Here is a 20725-nt window from a genome sequence, read left to right as displayed (position 1 = left end):
ATCCTTGGCATGCCCACTTACATAGGGACCTTCATCTCTCAACCCTCCACTGCTCGATGAAAGAGAACTGTGCAAGGGACAAGCTAGTCAACACATTGGATGACCAGCTGGCCACATATCGAGACCAATTTCATGATATTGGCAACTACCCAGGCCAGTATCACAGAGTGGCAGACCCCAACCTACCCCCTGTAATACATGCACCACGCCAATGCCTCATACAGATGGTAGTCCATGGGCTCAGGCATATATCGGTACCATCTGAGGATACCAAACTTTAGGGCTACGAAGTTATTGGTAGGGACTATATGATTATTTCAATATGTGATAACCGTTCCAGAAGAGCAGCTTAGTGTATGTATTTTGCAGTTTTACCATTCTGAGATATTGACGCTTTGGGGGAAAATCAAAAAAAAATTCGGGGAAAAAAACAAAAAAAACAACAAGGACCACTGGGAGGAAGTGGCAGAGCTGAAGTCCACGCAGGAGGAAGCAGACACCCGAATGCTTCTGCACGCTCTGCATGCAGCAGAGGCTGGGTACAAGGCTGTGGTGATCACTGCCGAAGATACAGATGTCCTCGTGCTGTGTCTTGCCTTCAATAAGGACATCCCATGCCCCGTGTATCAGAAGTGTGGTACGCAAACCCGCACACGGTTCCGAGACATTGACAAGCTTGCTAGATCAATGGGAGACAGTGTCTGTGATGCCCTGGTTGGACTGCACTTGTTCTCCGTTTGTGATACAGTCAGTGCCTTTGCAGGCTGGGGAAAGATGGGCGCCTTGAAGCAAATGAAGTCGGATCAGACCTACCAAGAGGCCTTCAGTCAGCTCGGTCATTCATGGGAAGTATCCACCGAGCTCTTTCAGAAGCTGCAAGAGGTCACCTGCCACATGTACGTGCCATCTACCAACACCACGAAAGTCAATGAACTCCGACATCAACTCTTCTGTGCCAGACAGGGAGAGATAGAGTCCCAGTCAGCTTCCACCATGTGAAGACTGCCTCTTCATGCACGTCCTCCGTGCAAACTACCAGGCTGCTATTTGGAGGCGCTGTCTGCAATGCCAACCCTATGTTCCAAGTCCCAAGGGTTGTGGATGGACCACTGATGATGACGGGAAGCTGGCCATCGAGTGGATGCAGGGTTCTCCAGCACCGGATGCAGTGTTGTAACTGCTTTCCTGCAAGTGTGGACGGTCGTGCAAACTCCCAGACTGCACGTGCCTTGCCAATAGTCTGAAGTGCACCGACATGTGCAAGTTGCGAACCTGTAGCAACCAGCCCACTGATGTCGAGGAAGAGGTTGTAGACCTCGAGGACTCTGATGCTGATAACAGTGATGAAGACTAGACTACTGATCCATGGTGTGAATGTTTTGGCACAATCACAAGGACATTCATGGCTACAGATATGCATGAGTAAAACATAGTACATAAACATGCCACAGTAGTGTGGTGAAATTTGGGTTATCCGTAAATAACTCGGATTGGCTTCCTTAGATGGTACCGACAAGTGGAATTTCTGGCCTGGGCCCATGGACTATGGTAGACGAAGTATAGTCAAAACTTGACATTATGCTGAGACAGGACATAATACTAAAGATCAATGAGCCTACAGATTAGGTCAGCAGTTTCACCGACGTGTGGAAAGCAAACGATAAGCTGAGACTATGCCTGGACCAAAAAGACTTCAACACACCATCAATAGGTGATTGAGCATACCACCATACTCCCACACTTAAAGAGCGAACACATAGGTTTGCAGGCTCAACTGTCTTCTCCAAACTGGATGCCAAAATGGGTACTGGTCACTCAAGGTCGGTATCTCAAAGAGATGGGGATGGGCCAGGCATCTGCCTGGGGGATGGCCAGACGGAGGCACCTGGAGTACCGGCGGAAAGTGGATGCAGCGCGTTGCTCCGGCGCATGCTCCCATACCTGACCTGATCTGACTCAAGGTTGATCATCCCTCACAGTTGCTCATGTCCTTCAACTGACCAGATAGTCGGTACTACTTCCAGTGAAAGCGATTTGGACTTGTAATGTCTCAGAACATCTTCCAGGCCAAGATGGACCAAATTCTTCAGGAGTGCCCAGATGTCATCAGCTTCGCAGATGACGTTACTGTCTGCGGCAAAAACAGAGCAAGAACATGACCAAAACCTTCATCACCTCGTGAGAACAACTCATTGATTCAGCCTGTAATTCAACAGCGACAAGTGCAGCATCAAAAAGCCACATATTCAGTTCTTTGGTCTCATTTTTGACCAACAAGGTGCTCACCCTGAACTATGAAAAGTGCATGTGATCCAGAGCCTACCAGACCCAAATAACCTCTGTGAACTTCGCAAGGCAAATGGTATCATCGCAAAGCTAGCCATGACGTTCGGGTGTGAACACTTCCACACCTATGCAGTTGCCTCTTTGTACTCGAGAGTGCCCACAAGCCCTTGGAAATGCGCAGCTTTAAGAATGTGACTGCCGTTACACCCTGACTGCAACAGATACCACTTTGGCCCAGGGGATGACACACACGTCCAATAGAAAACTAGCAAAGACATGCTCCGAGCCGATGGATCAATGCAATCACTAACCATGCAGCTCAATGTGAAAGCTGAGCACATTTAATTAATTCATCAGAAGAGACAGAAAATGCAGTAAGCCACAGATGCGAATGTCCAACTAACTAGGCTCAAGAATGTCATCATCGCTGGATGGCCGGACAGGCACCAAGATCTACCCAGTGCACTGAGGCCATCATAGAATTATCATGACGAGCTGAGTGTTGAAAATGGTGTCATGTGGAATGGGGGCCTACTCTTTATCAATGCCAGTTTACAACATGAAATCCTGAGGAAGCGACATGAGGGCCACCACAGGATCCTCAAAACCCAGATCAGGGTGAATGAGGAAATTGAAGAGTGGATTGGCTCCTGCCACATCTGCCAGACCTATTAGTCTCAGCAATCCCAGGAACTAATGATCCTACACAAAATCCCGACCAAGCCATGGCAGACATTGGCTGCAGACTTATTCCACCTAGATCGGCATGATTACCTCCTGCATGCAAATGTGTCTTCCAGGTTCCCTATTGTTCGAAAACTTCCAACAGGTGAACTATTAATGATGTAATTGGTATCCTGTGGGTGGTAATTTCAGAGCATGACCTTTCAGAAAATCTCATGAGTGACAATGGAGAGCATTTAAATGGCGGTGCCTTTACAAAATTTCCTGAGGACAGGAGCTTCAACATTCGTACAATCTCGCCGCCACACTTCACAATCAAACGGCTTCATAGAATGCCAGGCGCAAACCATCAATAACACTTTACGTAAAACAAAACTCTAAAGTGCCGACCCACACATGGCTCTTCTAATTTTGAGGACTCCATCCATCAACAGCAACCTTGCATTACTTGAAGAACTACTGAATCAGAGAAAAATGAAATCCAACCTATCTACAAAGGTGCAGAATTTGGCACCGAATAGTGACGCAAACTTAGAGGCACTTGAGTATCACCAAGCATCCCGGAAATAATACTTAGACTGCTGGGCCAGCCTTGATCTCAGACCACTTCAACCTGGCCAACAAGTTTGGGTTATTGATGAGGCTGGATGGTCCCGCACTTATAAACCAGCAATCGTGTCCACCACCCACCCAGATCCTACAAAGTCATCACGGAAACAAGAAACATCTTGAGGCAAAATCGCCATCACATCCGACTTGCTCCATAGACCCAGTGAGAGCCTGAGATATTCCAGAACACCTTCTGTGATTCCAACATTGACCACACTACCGACAAGGGACAGTAAGGTGCTGACCAAGAGCCACCAGCAACCTCACCTACCCAAGTACCTACCACGAGACTGGCATCCCAAAATCAGTCTCGTCGCAAATTCTGACTGCCTGCCAGGCTCAATATTTGATTCTTAGTGGTCTAACTAAGATGTGGGCATATCGCCATCTTGAACTGCGTTGCATTCCACCCATTTATACTTTGCACTAGCCTCAATGGTGAAGAATCACTTTTAAAATTCTCGGATCTGGATCTTCACGAAAATCAAATAAACTTGTCCTTTTCGCACACCCAACCTGTCCACCAAGCTACATCTAAATCCGTCCATAACTTTTTGAGATATCCTGCTCAAAGACAGACAGACAAACAGAGAGGGGTGAAAATGTAACCTTCGTCCACCTTCAGTAGTAGAGGTAATAAAACAGAGTGTTTGGTATTTTTGGCACACCTGGTACTTGGGATGGAGGTGTACATGGATATTGGCAGAAATGTCTGGTCATGATGGACCTGATGGCCTCCTTCTGCATTGACCTTCCTTGTATATGTTCATCATGGTGTCGGAACCTGACTCATGTTCAGTCAAAACCCTTAGGTCTTTTCAACCCCATTTTCATGTCTTCCCACTCCTCCCAATGTTCCTTATTCTCCTTTCTCCTTCCTCTTTCTTATCTTTCCCTGGCTGTTCGCAAATATGTGAATTAAATTTTCCAGCCTGTATTATGGCAGTTTAACAAGGAGGGGGATATTTGAAGAATGTTTATATCCTGGAATTGCTGTGGAGGGTCAGAGGCTGAGAGATCAGAGGGAGCTCGATTAGAGAGAGGCAGTGAAGGAATGGAGAGGTGACTGACATGTCTCCTATGCGAAAGATGTGATATCCTTTGCGAGATGGAGCCCGTGATAATAAAGAATGAGTTTTTCATGCGGTCACCATCTCTTATCATTATTAATTTTCCTCCTCCCTATCTAAACCCATCAAATTATACTTTTCACGTTTTCTTTACAAGCCAAGTATAAAAAAGTAAAATCAATTCCTTATCCCAGCAAAATATCCAAACATATCCCTTTTTTTTCAATACAAGGTTGAGGATCATGGAAGAACTAGTACACTGAACAGATCAAGACACAATATAACAAAAGCAGCAATGTAGAGAGGGGAGAAACATCAACAGCAGTGTTGAAGGACAAAATAGAGGGAGACTTGGACAAGTAATGGAAGGAATGAGAGGGAGGGGAAGACACCTGTGATCGGCAAGATAGATGCAGAAGGACAAACTGGAAATTTGGAAGGAGATTGGCTTTGAGGTAGGGGAGGGAAGGGGTTAAATTGGGTAGAAAAGATCATGGTTTCAGACGGGGGATGATCTGAGATGGTGGTGAACAGCTGTCTTGAAGACTTGGAGGGTAGAATGAGATTGAAGAGAATGTGGAAGTTAGTTCCACATGCAGGAAAAAAAAAGAGGAACAAATGAGTGGAGGTGAGCAGTCTTCTTCTTCTTGTGTATGGCAGCTTTTCTGCCAGGTAAATATTAATATTGTTACAGGCCAGGGGTCAGCCGCCAACCGACCGCTCTGAACGAAGCCGCAAGTCGAGTCGGCCCGACCGATTGCCCGGAATTTAGATCGCCGCCCGGATAACTCCGAGCGACGGGTCCTTGTACAAGAACCGAAATACGCCAATCGGAAGATCACGTGGGGTAGGGTCGATTGCCAATCTTCAATGTACCAAAATACCCACGTGATCCAACTACCGGGGTATTCCACCCTCGATGGATCTCGTACGGAACAAACCGCCGAGGCGAGCTTGTCCATGCGCGATTCCGAGCGGCGCAATCGCCGCGAACCGTCGGTCCAAATGTCCCCCTATTATGGCAAACCAATGGCTTTCTAACTCCCAACACACGAAATGTTCAGTCAATGAGGGAATGGACGAAACGAGCAGGTTTACATTCACACAAGGACATTTATTATAATGAAACACGTATGCAATTAAATAAGGCAAAAGACGTATGCAATTAAACAAGCAACAAAAGCACGACAAAAGAACTACAATCGTCTACTTATTATGTACAGTCATCTACACTTAACAGCAGTTCCTACTTATTAGACGGGCCCACGGACACATGTACACACACACACACACACACACACACACACACACACACACACACACGAAACGGTAGCTGAGGCCTTTAATCACGAGCTCCAGCTCGGAGGACAGGTGAGCTGAAACTCAGAGCTTGATTCGAACCTTTCCACCTCGCGCGGACCTGGGCGAGAGCGAGAGCGAGCTGGATCGAATCGCCACAATCCTTCCCGAGCTCCCGCGAATCCTCCTGCACTTCTCAACACGTGCCGGTGAGACGAGGCGCCGATCCTTCCTGTCGATGCGTCGCTTCCCCGAGGATCCAACTCCAAGAAGAGGCCGATGCGTCGCGCCAAGCTGGGAAACAAAATGGAGAACGACAAGCTCCACGAACCAAGAGGAAGAGGAAGAAGAGGAAGAAGCCTCCATTCGCAGCTCGAGCCGAACAACTGGCTCAAGTTCCTTCCAAAACAAAGCAGCAGCCGAAGCTCACTGAGCCAGCCGAAGCAAAAAGCTTCCGAAGGCCTCAAGCCAAGCAGGACCTGATGGCTGAACGACTGCTCTCTCCGAAGCAAAAAGCTTACTCCTCCCACGGGACTCAGCATACGAACTCTGCCCACGGGACACAGAATGGGACTTCCACGAACTCAACCATGGGACTCTTTTTTTGAACAAAGAAAAGATGTCCTCTTTATCCTTTGCACCCCTCCCCCACACCCGGCATGACTCATGCCCTCATGATCCATCCCCCGCTCAACCACGGGTGGGAGGGAGTTGTTGACGTCACCACAGGGTTCTTCTTCCTCTTCGCAGAAGAGGGAGAGGGACGTCTCCATTGTTCGCTCCTGAGCTACTAAATCGATCTCAAAACATTTAAACAATGGAAGGTGAGCTATCTTGGGAACATGCACTTATCGACATCGCTGACTAAGGGAACCTGTATGTTGTGTGCAATTGAATTCCAAATTCGGAACAATATGTTGGGGCACGGCTATGCCGCTGATGCTGTGCCCCTAAACTCATTGGTACTCATTTCGCCGACCTCAAAAGAAAGACTGAGTCAACCCCACCTGGTGTTAATTCAGCAGCCAACAGGGCTTGAACTCAGGACCAGAAGATCCCAAACCAGCAACAGGACTTGAAGTCAGGACTCTGAGATCCCAAGCCAGCTGAAGATCCCAAGCCAGCCACCCTAACCACTCACTAAGCCAACATCAGGCTGGAGATAGGTAAGTAGTGATTCTGGATTTTGGGAGTTTCACAAGAAGGAGTTTGTTGGCGGACCACGTGTGCTCTGCAGATACCTGTTTTTTTTTGGGGGGGGGGCAGGTTGGGTTTGGGGGACAAAGCAGTAAAGCACGGAAAGAGCAGAGAGGGAAAGACCTGTTTGGAGTCCGATTCCAGTCTCGGTTTATTACTCATACCATGTACATGATTCCTGTTAAAACGTACTGCAGAATTAGTTTGCAGCAAAAATGCAACTATAGATTAAGAACTGTTTTGAGTGGTAATTTGATACAACCTGCCTCAATATGATTGAGCGAGTGAAGTTAATCTCATGAAATGCTCATGCATTAATCGCTTACTGAGATAAATAAGGCCCTGGCCTTGTGAAAGACTGAAGCTGAATTAATGATATTGATCTATGTTTCATGTTAATTTCAGATTAATCTATATTAAAGCCAGTATCACATGGCTCATCCCTTTTGCCAAGCAAATGTCACTGCAAATCATAATAATAATTTTTATTATCATATTCGCCAGAAGGAAAGAATGCTGAGAGAGTTTGACTGCATCAAAGCCAACCCTGAGCTGCCAATGCATGAAGACATGCAGAACTTACCAAATATGTGACTCAAGTCAAGCAAAACTTTTTGTGGACTCTGCAAAAGCTTTGAGTGGTGCAGGTTTTGAAATAAGGGACAAGTGATGAAATCTGTGGGCAGACGACAAGACCCGTTGAATGATCCGATAGAAGAGCCGCCGGGTTTCGACCTTCCTCGCAAACGGTGGACTGCGCTCGATAGGATTCGTACTCTCCATGCAAGGACATCACACCACCTCCACAAATGGAATTTCAAAGACAGTGCAGCATGTGACTGCGGTCACCCAGATAAGACTGCCCACCACATTGTGAATGAGTGTCATGGATGGAAATTTGATGGATTCAGGCAAATCCACCTGCACACCAAACAGTGGATAGGGATGAAGTACGACTGTACGAAGAAGAGGCTCTTCTACAAACTGACTACATGTGTAACTGATGATAAAAAGGTTGATAAAATTTGGTGCCACCTCAATATTTTTGTCACTTCCAAACCTTGCCTTTTGTATGGCTCTGTGCCTTCCCGGAATGATGATGCTTTCGCCTTTTGACATTTCATTGACGCCTTTCGTCCATTTGACATTGAAGTTTAATCTCCTTGCGAGACCGTTTGTACAGTTGTACGTTACATCGTAGTGACTTTCATTGACAGTTTGAACCCTTTCCCCCACCCCACCTCCACCACCTCCCACATCGTTCATGCTTTAGAGTACACATATCATCATGATTATTCCCTTGCATCAGTAACGTTCTTTCTCCTCATCTATAGTTATATCTATCTATCTATCTCCTCTATATAGATATCTCTATACAGAATAAATATTAGGCAAGAATTCAATCAAGGATTTGATTTGCTGGTTCCATCATAACTAAGACAAATACGTGCATATGGGAAAAAGATTCTGCCAATTTTTTGCCATAATAAACAAATGGTCCTTTCCCTTTGCTATGACTTAAGGGAGTGCAGCGTTGTTTAGAATATGGTGAATTTTATGTTTTCTTATCCAGGTGTCTTTCAGTCGGAGAGTCATTATTTATTTTATTTGTATGCAGTCCATGGCTGCTTGGCTGCATAATTTTCTTGGGGTGTGACTATGCTACTGATGCCATGCCCTTATTACTAATACACTGATACTCATTTTGCTGATCACAGAAAGCTGACAGGCTGAGTAAACCCACCTGGTGTTAATTCAACAGTTGACAGGATCTCAAACTCAAGACCCGAAGATCTTAAGCCAGCCATCTTAACCGTTATGCCAAAACCAGGCTTGGAAAGTGATTAATGCATGGAAACGTCTCACTGGAAAGGTGGTGGTAGTGTAGGGGGTGGATTACTTTAAATGAGATTTATATGGGTATCTGGATGCATTGGAGATAAGAGGGATAGTGGAATATTGGCTTGTGTGGATAGTGGGTAGCTTGTATATGGAAGCGTGCTGGCATTGGGGGTTTCTGCAGCGCAGACATGATGTGCCAAATGGCATCCTCCTGCGCTAATGTTCCTTTGTGTATCCTTGTGTGCATCAAGACTCGTGGAAGAATAGAATAATCAGGGGCAATGACGCAAAGGTCAACAAACAATATGTTTACCGTTGGGCATTCTTGGTACATGCCAAGTGCCGGATGACTGCGATTAGATCCACCATCTCTGTTTTCCTTCTGTTGGACTGTATGAGCTGATCATGTGATGATGACATTTTCTCACTGAAAGCATGCCGAATGTAAGTGCTACGTGCTATCCATCCATCCATTGGGACCACACTCTGTGCAGAGCGTTGATGCTGCCTAAGCAGTCTCCTTGGCTATTGGACACAATCCTGGACGGGTCGCCGCTCAGACACAGGTTACCAGCAAGCTGATACTCATTTTGCCGATCTCAGAAGGATGACAGGCAGAGTCAACCCCACCTGGTATTAATTCAACAGCCAAGTGGTATTTGAACTCAAGATCCTAGGATCCCAAGCCCACCACCCTAACCATTAAGCCAACACCAAGCATCGCTGTGTACCAATCTGCATTTAAATGACCAGAATTCCCTCGCTATATGTTTTAATCAGTTAGCAGCCAATCCTAAGAAGCAGATGTCAAGCAGGAGCCCGATTTGGAGTTAAACTTAATGTATAAGCATGTCAAAGGCAAATATACATCGTTTTGGTGTACTATCAGCAAAATTCTTATGTGCACATAAGTCGACGCTGTATCTGCCTCAATTTTACCAATCTCCCTTTTCGAGGTTCGGGCGTAAGCGGTGTCATGACAATGATGTGCAACATATTTTACTGGGCTTTCCACAGATATTCCATTCAATGAGGAACAGAGCCTGGACGACTGTGTTGCGGGTGTCAATGTAAAGCCTCATGACACCTCACCATATCCAACTCCACTGTGTTAAAACTGGTCCTGCCAACAGGCATTACAATATATTGTTACAGATCTGGAAACCATTTGCATTCAACATACAGATGTCCTAAAAGTCAGTTATGTCATTAAGTATGTGTGCAGTCAGATCCCTTTCCTTTTGTCTAGTGGTTGAATCAAAGGCGTGCGTTGCAATTTATTTTTTAGTTAGGATATAACATCTAATAAACCATCCCATCTGCATGACCCCTTCGGCCCATCATGCTGCATCACCACCCGCTGGCTGCTCGTACCTTGACTTGCCGAGAGGGGGGTCTCGCGGTTCCAGTTCTCGGCTCCCACGAACATTGTAACTCTTGTACGATGACCTTCGCGGCGCTGACACTGTTACTCGTCGAGATCGAAGCCACGTGGAGGAGTAACTGGGGTCTCCTGGCAGGAGCAGAGGCCCCGCCCAGGAAAAGTGGGCCAGAGGACCCTGTCCAATCAGAGGCGGACAGCGAGGTGCGTTTTCGCCAAGGGCCCCTCCCCGTGGAGAGAGGCCAATAAATCTCCGAGACTCTCAGTAAAAAGGGTCCGGTCGAGTTTGCTTTCACGGTGGCTGTAAGCAGTCAGTTTTGTTTCACGGTGGCTGTACGGGGTTCTGGAGTTTCAGGGTGAGTGTAACGGGGTCTGGTCGAGTTTGCTTACATGGTGGGTGTAACGGGTCGAGTTTGCTTTCATGGTGGCTGTAACGGGTCGAGTTTGCTTTCACGGAGGCTGTAACGGGTCGAGTTTGCTTTCACGGAGGCTGTAACGGGTCGAGTTTGCTTTCACGGTGGCTGTAAGCAGTCAGTTTTGTTTCACGGTGGCTGTACGGGGTTCTGGAGTTTCAGGGTGAGTGTAACGGGGTTCGGTCGAGTTTGCTTACATGGTGGGTGTAACGGGTCGAGTTTGCTTTCACGGTGGCTGTAACGGGTCGAGTTTGCTTTCATGGTGGCTGTAACGGGTCGAATTTGCTTTCACGGAGGCTGTAAGCAGTCAGTTTTGTTTCACGGTGGCTGTACGGGGTTCTGGAGTTTCAGGGTGAGTGTAACAGGGTCCGGTCGAGTTTGCTTACATGGTGGGTGTAACGGGTCGAGTTTGCTTTCACGGTGGCTGTAACGGGTCGAGTTTGCTTTCACGGTGGCTGTAACGGGTCGAGTTTGCTTTCACGGTGGCTGTAACAGGTCGAATTTGCTTTCACGGAGGCTGTAACGGTCGAGTTTGCTTTCACGGAGGCTGTAAGCAGTCAGTTTTGTTTGACGGTGGCTGTATGGGGTTCTGGAGTTTTATGGTGGCTGCTACGAGGAGTCTTAAGGAAGGACAGAGCGACCCTGACCTCCCTCCGTGGACCCCGATTGTTCACCACCCGAGCTCCGCCACGAACCAGGAGTTCCTACGTGCGACTAGGGACCGGACCAACAACCTTTGTCAGGTGCTGCATCGCGGAGCAGGCCCTAACTCTGACGGACAGGTACACCACCAAACTCTGACCCCCAGCTTGTCTCTCTCTCCATGGCTGTGAGGGTCCAATAAAGACTCTGGGTTTCTTTTCATTTTGTGTGTGTGTGTGTGTCTGCGTGTGGGCCCGTTTTGTAAGTAGATGTGAATAAGTGTTTTTGCCCATTGTAAATATTCCTTCTTGCATATTCACGTTAAGTCTTGTCTTTGTCTTTTTATTGTAAATAAACATTTGTAGAAAAACATTCCCAGTCCATTTCTGTCCCTTCATGAATTGGTCCAGCATGGTTCGGATCTGAGTTTCGGCGGGGTTTTATCCCCGTTAATCCGTTCATTCCAGCCAGCACGGCTTTGGCAGTTTCCGCTCGGCTGCACCCAAACTGGAGTTGGTAGTCGATAGTTGGAACTCTACCGCAGTCGGTAGAGTGGCCCGGTTCGAGCAAGACGTGCCGAGGGCGTGGTTTCTCCGGTAGTCGAAATCGCGTCGTTAATTAGGTAAATTGGTCATAGACAAATAGACCCTACGCTACGCGGTTGAAATATTGGCGACCACCGTCAGTTAAACGACCCTCCGGCTCGCGGAGTTATCCAAACGACGGCCTACAATTCCCGGGAGATTGATGGGAGATGACCCAAGCTTTCCCCACCTCGTGGTCGTTCTTGCCACCGACCCCTGGCCCACAACAATATGTTTGTCCCCTCACTTTTCCCAGGTCCCCTGACTGCAGGACTGGCTGCTTGTGGTGGACAGTAATCCAGAAAGCACAGCATTTTTTTTTATCGGCGGTATTATACCTGGTCCTCATGAAGGTGACTACATTGCGACACCACAGGCATAGTTGAGGCAGGAATTTCTCATTTGTTCAGAGTGCCAACAATAACTTGCCTACTGTTTGTCAAAAAAAAAGGTGCAAGGATCTTTCACGCCCACAATACAATTCCAACGGACAGGTCACCACCTTAAAGTACATCCAAGGGACAGTAAATTTCGTGACGAACACCCAGTCCACAAAAGCACAAGTCTGACAGTTTATAGTTGGGTTGTGAATTGAATCCAGAACACACAGCTGAGAGGTAACGACACTCCCTATGTACCATCCTGTCAGACATAGCCACTGGTCTTGTACGTTCCGTTAGAGAGTTAAAGGAAGTTGGGAAGATTTTTCTATTAATGCATAACTAGTGTTGAATTCAAAACTGAGGCAATCTTCAACAAGAGCGAGAATTGCTTTGCAATGAATGTCCCCTTACCGATGTGGTATCTTCTAAGTCCAAAAGAGCATAACGCTGTGAAAAATTGACGAAACTCCCTAAAATTCGAACTTCATCTGAAACTTATCATAATGAAGCCATTTACCAAGTTTCAGTTGAATATGTTAAAGAGTGTGGGGAAAAAAAACCACAGGTGGGACGGATGGACGTATGGATGTATGGACAGACGGAGAGAAAACGTATCTTCCCCTCCAGTGAAATTGGTAGGGGACTAAAATGATGAACGGTAATTACATTTTGTTTTTTTTAATGATTCTATGAGCTAAAACAAGAAAGGATAAATTAATATTTACAACTGGTGGGGACATCCAGCGTTGCTCGGGGGAAAAAATCTGAGAATTGACAACGAAAAGGAAATGAGGACAAAAACATAATATTTATTTTAAAATTTGAATTTTCCGAAAAACAAAACATACCACCATACGTACACAAACAACAATGCCAAAAATGAAACAACTACATCAAAGAGCATCTTTGTAAACAATGTTTCTGGTCTTGTCTTCTGGTGCAAAGTAATGTACAGCGCCTTCAGAAAGTACACACCCCTCGACTTTTGTCACAATTTGTTGTGTCACAGCCTGAATTTAAAACGGATTAAATTTTATTTTTTGTCACCGATCTACGTAAAATAATGACACGATGACAAAGTGAAAACATGTTTTTAGAACTTTTTACAAGTTAATTAAAAATGAAAATCTGAAATGTCTTGCGTCAATAAGTATTCAAACCCTTTGCTATGACACTCCAAATTGAGCTCAGGTGCATCCAATTTCCTTTGGACATCCTTGAGATGTCTCTGCAACTTCATCGGAGTCCACCTGTGGCCAATTCACTTGAATGGACATGATTTAGAAAGAAAAACACCATTCCATATAATATCCCACAGTTGATAGTGCATGTCGGGGCACAAACTCCGCCATCAAGTCCAAGGAACTGTCCGTAGAACTCCGAGATAGAATTGTGAGAAGGCATAGATATGGAGAAGGGTGCTTTCTTCTTCCAGCATTGGGCAGCTTGGCTGCTGGGTAGCTATCCATTTGTTGGGGGCAAAGCTATGCCGCTGATGCTGTGCCTCTATACCAGTACACTGGTACTCAATTCGCCGACCTCGAAAGGAAGAAAGACTGAATCAACCCCACCTCGTGTTAATTTATCAGCCAATGGGGCATGAACGCAGGACCCTAAGATCCCAAGCCAGCCACCCTAACCACTAAGCCAACACCAGGATTGGGAAGGGAACAATTAATAGTGTTGAAAGTTCCGAGGAGCAAAGTGAACTTCATCATTAGGGAATAGAGAGCACAAGAAACTACCCCGACTCTTCCTCGAGCTGGTCGTCTGACCAAACTGAGCAACTGGGCAAGAAAGACGTTGGTCTGGGAGATGACGAAGAACCCAATGACCACTCTCACAGAACGACAGAGTTCCTTGGCTGAAATGGGAGAACCAGCAGGAAGGACAACAGTCTCTGCAGCACTTCACAAAGCCAGGCTTTATGGGAGAGTGGTGAGACAGAATCTACTCCTGAGAAAAAGGCACGTGGAAAACTCTGAGAGCACGACACAAAAGATTATGTTGTCTGATGAGACAGAAATTGAATGATTTGCCCTGAATGCAAAACGCTACATCTGGCAGAAACCGAGCACAGCTCATCACCCATCCAACACCATCCTGACCATGAAGCATGGTGGTGGCAACGGGTGGAAGCATGGTGAGCTCATGGGTGGAAGACACAGCTCGACCAAATAGTTGTGCTGTGTCACGTGATATGTGAAAGCATATTACTGAAAAGCCATAAAAGTGATCTTTAAAGACTCAGGTGGTGGATGAAAAAATACTCTTAGGACAATTACCGGATCGGACTTGGGCTGTGTGCCAAATTTGGTGGTTGTCAATCTTGTTGAGCCAGCAGTCCTCGCAAAAGGACACCAACAGACAGACAAGCAATGTAAATATGTAAATATATATATATATATATATATATATATATATATATATATATATATATATATATGTATAAAAAATATATATATAAATGATCCATCCAACTATTGGGACCATATTCTGTGCAGAGTGTTGGTGATGTCTAAGCAGTCTCCTTGGCTATTGGACACAATCCAAGATGGGTCACCACTCTGACACAGGATACCAGCAAGCTGGTACTCAGTTCGCCGACCTCGGAAGGATGACAGGCAGAGTCAACCCCACCTGGTATAAATGCAACTACCGAGTGAGATTTGAACTCAGGGTCCTGGGATCCTCAGCCCACCACCCTAAACATTAAGCCAACACCAGGCATGGAGACTACAATGACGGTGGAAATAATGCTTTGAACACGAGAAGAGACGAAATACCAATTTCACGTTTCGACCTTTGTAGCCTTCATTGAGGTTTAGTGTCATAATGATATCCAATTAGTTCCAGTGATGATTTCATTTTACTTGAAAACCTTCCTTGATGCGAGACTCCTGGGGGGTGGTGGTGGTGGTGGTGGTGGTGGTGGTGAAGGTGGGGCATGGGGGAGGCTGATTCGCAGAATTTTAAAGGATCGCGGGAAGAGTTTGCATCCTGATTCATTGCAGCGTTGAAAGGAAAATCCATCAGCAGCTGAAAACCCCACACATTCCTCGTCCACCCCCCCCCCCAACCCTCGTCCGAGCGTGGAACGCAGAGCAATGAGAAGCAAAATTGCTGACAAATCCAGCTCGAGTGGTGCATTGGTGGGAAGGGGGTCGGGCAGTGCAAGTGGGGGGATGGGGAGTGGAAGTGGATGGGGGCATTGCTCTTCCTGAAACGGAGCTTTCCCCAGCAGAGATTTAATCAAAAGGCTCGTCTAATAATAGACCCGATCTTTACTGCAACCTCGCTCGAGTGTAACCGTCCCGGGGTGATGGGAAGCAGCAGAACCACGTTCTAACGGAACGTTCATAAAGTTCTCGGAACGACATTCAACAACAAAAGTCCAAGATGTCCACAACCGACGATATTTTTAAATCCCTCCAAACTCCGTCATGACCCACGAGTATGTGTCCTGTTAATCAGAAAATATACCGATGTATTATTTATTTATTTAATTAAATGTACGCTGTACCCTCGTTGCACTGTTCGGACAAATCTTAGAAGGAGAGCATTGTAAAGTTCTGATGTGGATATATAAAGACATCGATCATGTATTCAGACATCCGAATCATCATGGCATCGCGCACCCACAATTCCCTGCGCCCCCGAACTCCCGCTTCACATCCAAACCCAAACCAATGTGATGACATGTGATGACAGGTTCAACACCAGACCTTGCAGATGGTTCACTGTTCCCACTCACTGTGGGTTCAGAAATCTTGTTTGGGCTCGTAGATCGATGGGGCACTGCGGCACATGCTGGGAGCTCCTGAATGTGATTTCGGTTGCGTCGGAGTGTTTGTCCATTTGGTGATGCAAGCAAATATGATCGTGGCTCTTCACACGTGGAGAGAACCGTGGCTGGCTCCCAGCAATGAGTGTTGTGGTTCTGAACGTGAACTCGTTGTCCAGGGTATTGGCAGGACATTTCGTGTGCCTGAGCATGCCTATCATGGTAGACTTTTTTGTGAGTAGCAGCACTTCTCCAGCTCCTCGTGGATGAGGTTGTCATCGTCATGCGTGTTGGCGATTCTGGTTGTTACTCGAGATTTGACTTTTCTGCCCATTAGCAGTTGAGCAGGACTTACCAAGTTGTAGCTCACTGGGGTGGAACGCCAAGCTTGCGGTGCAAGATGAAAATCGTTTCCCACACTTTTTGATTTGCGGAGGATGGATTTCACCGTCTCGACCTGGCACTCAATGAATCCATTAGATTTTGGGTATGTTGAGGATGACGTGACGTCAAAATTCCATTTCCCAGAAAATGAACCAAATTCCACACTGGAGAAATGAGGACCATGATCACTCAAACGTTTCAGGAATTCCAAACTCAGAAAATGTTTGTCCCAAAGTTGCAATAATTGCGCGGCTGGGGGCTTACTCGGGTAGTTTGCTGGACAACGGGAAATTTTGAATAATAATCTGCGATGACAAGCCACTGAGCTGCATCAAGGTAAAACAGGTCACCTCCGACTTTACTCCATGTTCTGAGCAAAATGTCATGTTGCTTTCATGGTTCAGGCAGCTGAGATTTCTGGTGTCGTTGGCAAGTAGGACAGCAGTCCACAAGCCGATCAATGTCCTCGTTAATGTTATACCAGTACACAGTGTCCCTATAGCCAGCAGTTTGGCTTTCTCGTGGCCAGAATGGCCCGAATGGAGTTTCTGCAAAATGTCGTTTCTCATACTCTTTGGTATAATGACTCCCTCGCCTTTAAGATTTACACCATTTTCAATTGACAACTCATCCCAAAAACTCCAGTATCTCCGAAGAGCCTCTGAGAGGTTCCTTCAGACGGTCTGGCCATCCACTGATAATAAAGTCTCGAAGTTGACTCGGGTCAGAATCACGAAGTGTTTTCTGTTGCAGCTCAGAAAACTTCTCAGAAGAGAGGCGAACAAAATCCACACACAAGTCCAAGTCAATTGTAGTTGTATTGAGTGGACTAGGAAGGCGGGATAGGCCATCGGCAAGCTGATTGTCTGCCCAAGGGCGGTACTCCGTCGTCAAATTGTGTCCTTGGAGTCTGACAAGCATTCGTTGCAATCTCGGTGGGGTAGCGATCAATGGCTTGTCAATGATCATCAGCAGTGGTTTACGATCGGTTCGCGCAATTAAACTGCGACCATACTAGTAGGTAGGGAAACGTTGTTCATATATGTTAGGGTTTTGCTTGCATACTCCACAGGCATTAACTGGTTTCCATGGACCTGAAACAATACTGCACCAAGGCCTTGAAGACTGGCATCACAGTGGACGTAGACAGGCTCCTCTGGATAGTAGTCATGAAGAAGACATGTTTCCAACACCTCATTTTTCAGATGATCAAATACAATTTGATGGTGTGGCTCCCATAGGAGTTCAGAATCCTTTTTGAGAAGGTCTCTGAGAGTAGCAGATTTCATACTGAAATCCTTGATGAGGGGCGAAAAATATGTCAAGAAGCCAATGAAATGTTGAAGCTCGGCTTTGTTCTCAGGTTTTGGAATAGCTCTCAGATCTTGAACCTTTTGCTGGTCAGGCCGTATTCCTTGTCTACCATAAGTTTTACCGAAAAAGGTGATGCTGGTCTTCTTGATGTAGCATTTGTTTGAATTGAAAACGATGCCTTCGCGTCGTGCTGTTTCCATCAGCTCCTCAAGGTGCCGGTCATGCTCCTCCTCAGTGGTGCCATAGACAGCGATGTCATCTGCTATGCTAACTGCACCTTTACAATCCTCGAGAACACGGTCTATTTCCATCTGGAAGATGTCCTGGCTTACACACAGTCGAAAAGGCAATCGTTGGAAACAATACCAGTCCTCTGGGGTCTGAAATGTAAGAAGTTGTTGGGTATCTTCATCGAATCTTACAGACCAGTACCCTGACTTGGCATCAAGTTTTGAGAAGTATTTCGCTCCTGCAAATTTGTGAGTGAGCTCTTCCGTTGTGGGTATTTTGCGATATGGACGAATCAGGGCTCGATTGAGATGCTTTCGGTCCAAACAAATCCGAATATTGCCGTCTCTTTTTTGTTCCATACATGAGAGAGCTGACCCACTCAGTCGGTTCCTTGATACACCGTATGACTCCCTATAGAACCATCTCATCAAGTTCTGATTGAATTTTGTCCTTGAGAGCAATGGGGTTCTATGTGGTGGATCAACATGTGGTGGGACATTTGGGTCCACAACAAGCCTGTGCGTTGTATGAAATTCACCGATGCAGTCAATTTTTTGTGGGTATGCATCCATGAGTTATTTGATGCTTTTGTAAACTGGTGGTTGGTCACTGGTCACTAAATAATGCAATGGAACAATGTGAAGATTCTCACACGATGGAAGGTCAAGAACCGCAGGACCACTGACATCCACGACAAAGAAACGTGCTGGTCCACTGTGATCCCTTGTAACTGCAGGCAATGTCTTCAGTGCCAAAACACTTGATGTGGGTTCCATTGTACACAGTTAAAACACTCTCTGCTGCTGAAGAGAGCCAATATCGGGTTCATCATTTGAATCCAGCATTTCGGGAAACATGCGTCGAAAAGTGCAAATGGGTAAAGTGTTTCCTTGGGCACCTGTGTCCACCTTCTGCTTAAGATAATGAACACCTGGCCTGTTGTATAGACTGACATAAAGTGTAGTGTAAGCCTCGTTAAGTTGACCAGGTGCATTAATCGAGTCGAAAACCAACGAATCAAATTGTGATGCAATGTCATTGGCGTTGTCCCGACGCCTGTGTTGCTGTTCCGTGATACACGTGTCATACGCCATTTCGTGTTGTGTACTGGCATGGGGAATACTGTAAGCATTGGGGGATTACGATACCTTACATCGGGGTGTTGGCCTGGAAGTTGAGGATCTGGTGTATCCTCTTGTTCTATGTTGTGAAGATCAACACGAGCATATGATGTCTGGGGGTTCCAGCGAGCATTCCCTGTTGGACTGTAGTTGTTGGGTGCGAAACTCATGGGTGCTTGGTGTCTGTATGCACTCGACGAGAGGTAGGGTCATGGTTGTCGAAACTTGGACGCAAGACAGCATTTGACCCAATGGCCTAGTTTAGCACACAATCTGCATGTGTCGTTGTGGGCAAGACTACATTGGCACTTACTGAGTCTCGGGCCAACAGCAGAGATGCCTATGCTGTCAGCTACTTTGTTGGCACAGGCATTCAAAGTATGCAACTGTTTGAGGTATGTGGCGGAGGCTTTGTATGTGCGCCCCAGTTTAAAGGTCTTTTGATTTGTCAAAAGCTCCTTCTGAAAGTCAGAGATTTGGGTACTCGCAATGATCTGTTCTATCAAGCGGTCGTCTTCTTGTTTGGAGCTGAAATCACACTTCTGGGAGAGAAGCTTACACCGGGTGATGAAGGCCTCCAGTGACTCGCCGAGATTCCGGCTGTTGGGACGAAGCTCCAGTCGGCAGATCCTGAAATTATCCGAGGGTTCCATTTGTTCCAGGAAACAATTGAAAATATTCGCGAGTTGCTGTCGCTGTTCATCCGTTAAGGTCCATGTGTTGCACCGTTTGAGGCCTTTCTCTCCCACTTTAGACGTAATGCGTCTAACTTCAACGTACAGCTCCAATCGCTGTCTCAACATTTTAAAGGCCGCCGCTGCGTTATGCACGGCCCAGTCCATGGACGGAGTTCCCACCAGATCTGCCATTGTGAACGCGCGCTGCATGGGTCGATGAGGAACGAACTGATTACAAAAGGCACTGGAAACACCAGCTTGTTACCTTGATGGGCTCGAATATGTGTCGTAAAACCGCCGCCACCATGTAAAGTTCTGATGTGGAAGACACATAAAGGGGCAATATTTGAAAAGAACGATCATTTATTCAGATACCAGAACCATCATGGCGTTGCGCTGCGGCCCGGAACTCCCACTTCATAACCAACAGCAAACACAAACCAATGCAGTACCATTACATGTACATGGTTACGAGAACATTTTGAACACCTCTAGCCTCACATCTAAATTCCACAAATTCGCATCATTAATTTGTCCGTTTTTTTTGATGCTGATCGACAAATGGATACAAAGAGCTTTAGATCGGGTTTTGTAAAATTAATCCCTGGTGGGAGTGAGGATGCATAAGGACAGATTCAATGAGAAGGGCACTCGGTAGCATGCATACCTCCATCATGCAATTGTTAAAACTACGAAACATATCGGGCCCAATACATTTTTGAAATATCATGCTATACAGTACGATATCGGTTTTCGCCCGATCTATCAATCGTGAAGAATCAGTTTAAAAATTAAATAATTGTCGTATCTAGATCCGGATCTGG

The 20725-nt window shown here is 46.3% G+C and overlaps 1 long non-coding RNA gene and 1 pseudogene across 4 annotated transcripts in view; both read right to left on the bottom strand.

Annotated features, from left to right (window-relative positions):
• Nucleotides 1–20725, bottom strand: part of LOC147026454 (uncharacterized) — a 61978-nt gene that overhangs the window by 29795 nt on the left and 11458 nt on the right. The window lies entirely within an intron of this gene.
• LOC147026455 (uncharacterized) lies at nt 16013–17127 on the bottom strand (annotated as a pseudogene).

The sequence above is a fragment of the Eptatretus burgeri genome, chromosome 5 (assembly GCF_056783735.1).
Source record: "Eptatretus burgeri isolate ZD-2024b chromosome 5, Ebu_testis_v1, whole genome shotgun sequence".
Lineage (NCBI taxonomy): Eukaryota > Metazoa > Chordata > Myxini > Myxiniformes > Myxinidae > Eptatretus > Eptatretus burgeri.
This window is presented reverse-complemented; position numbering and strand designations above follow the sequence as displayed.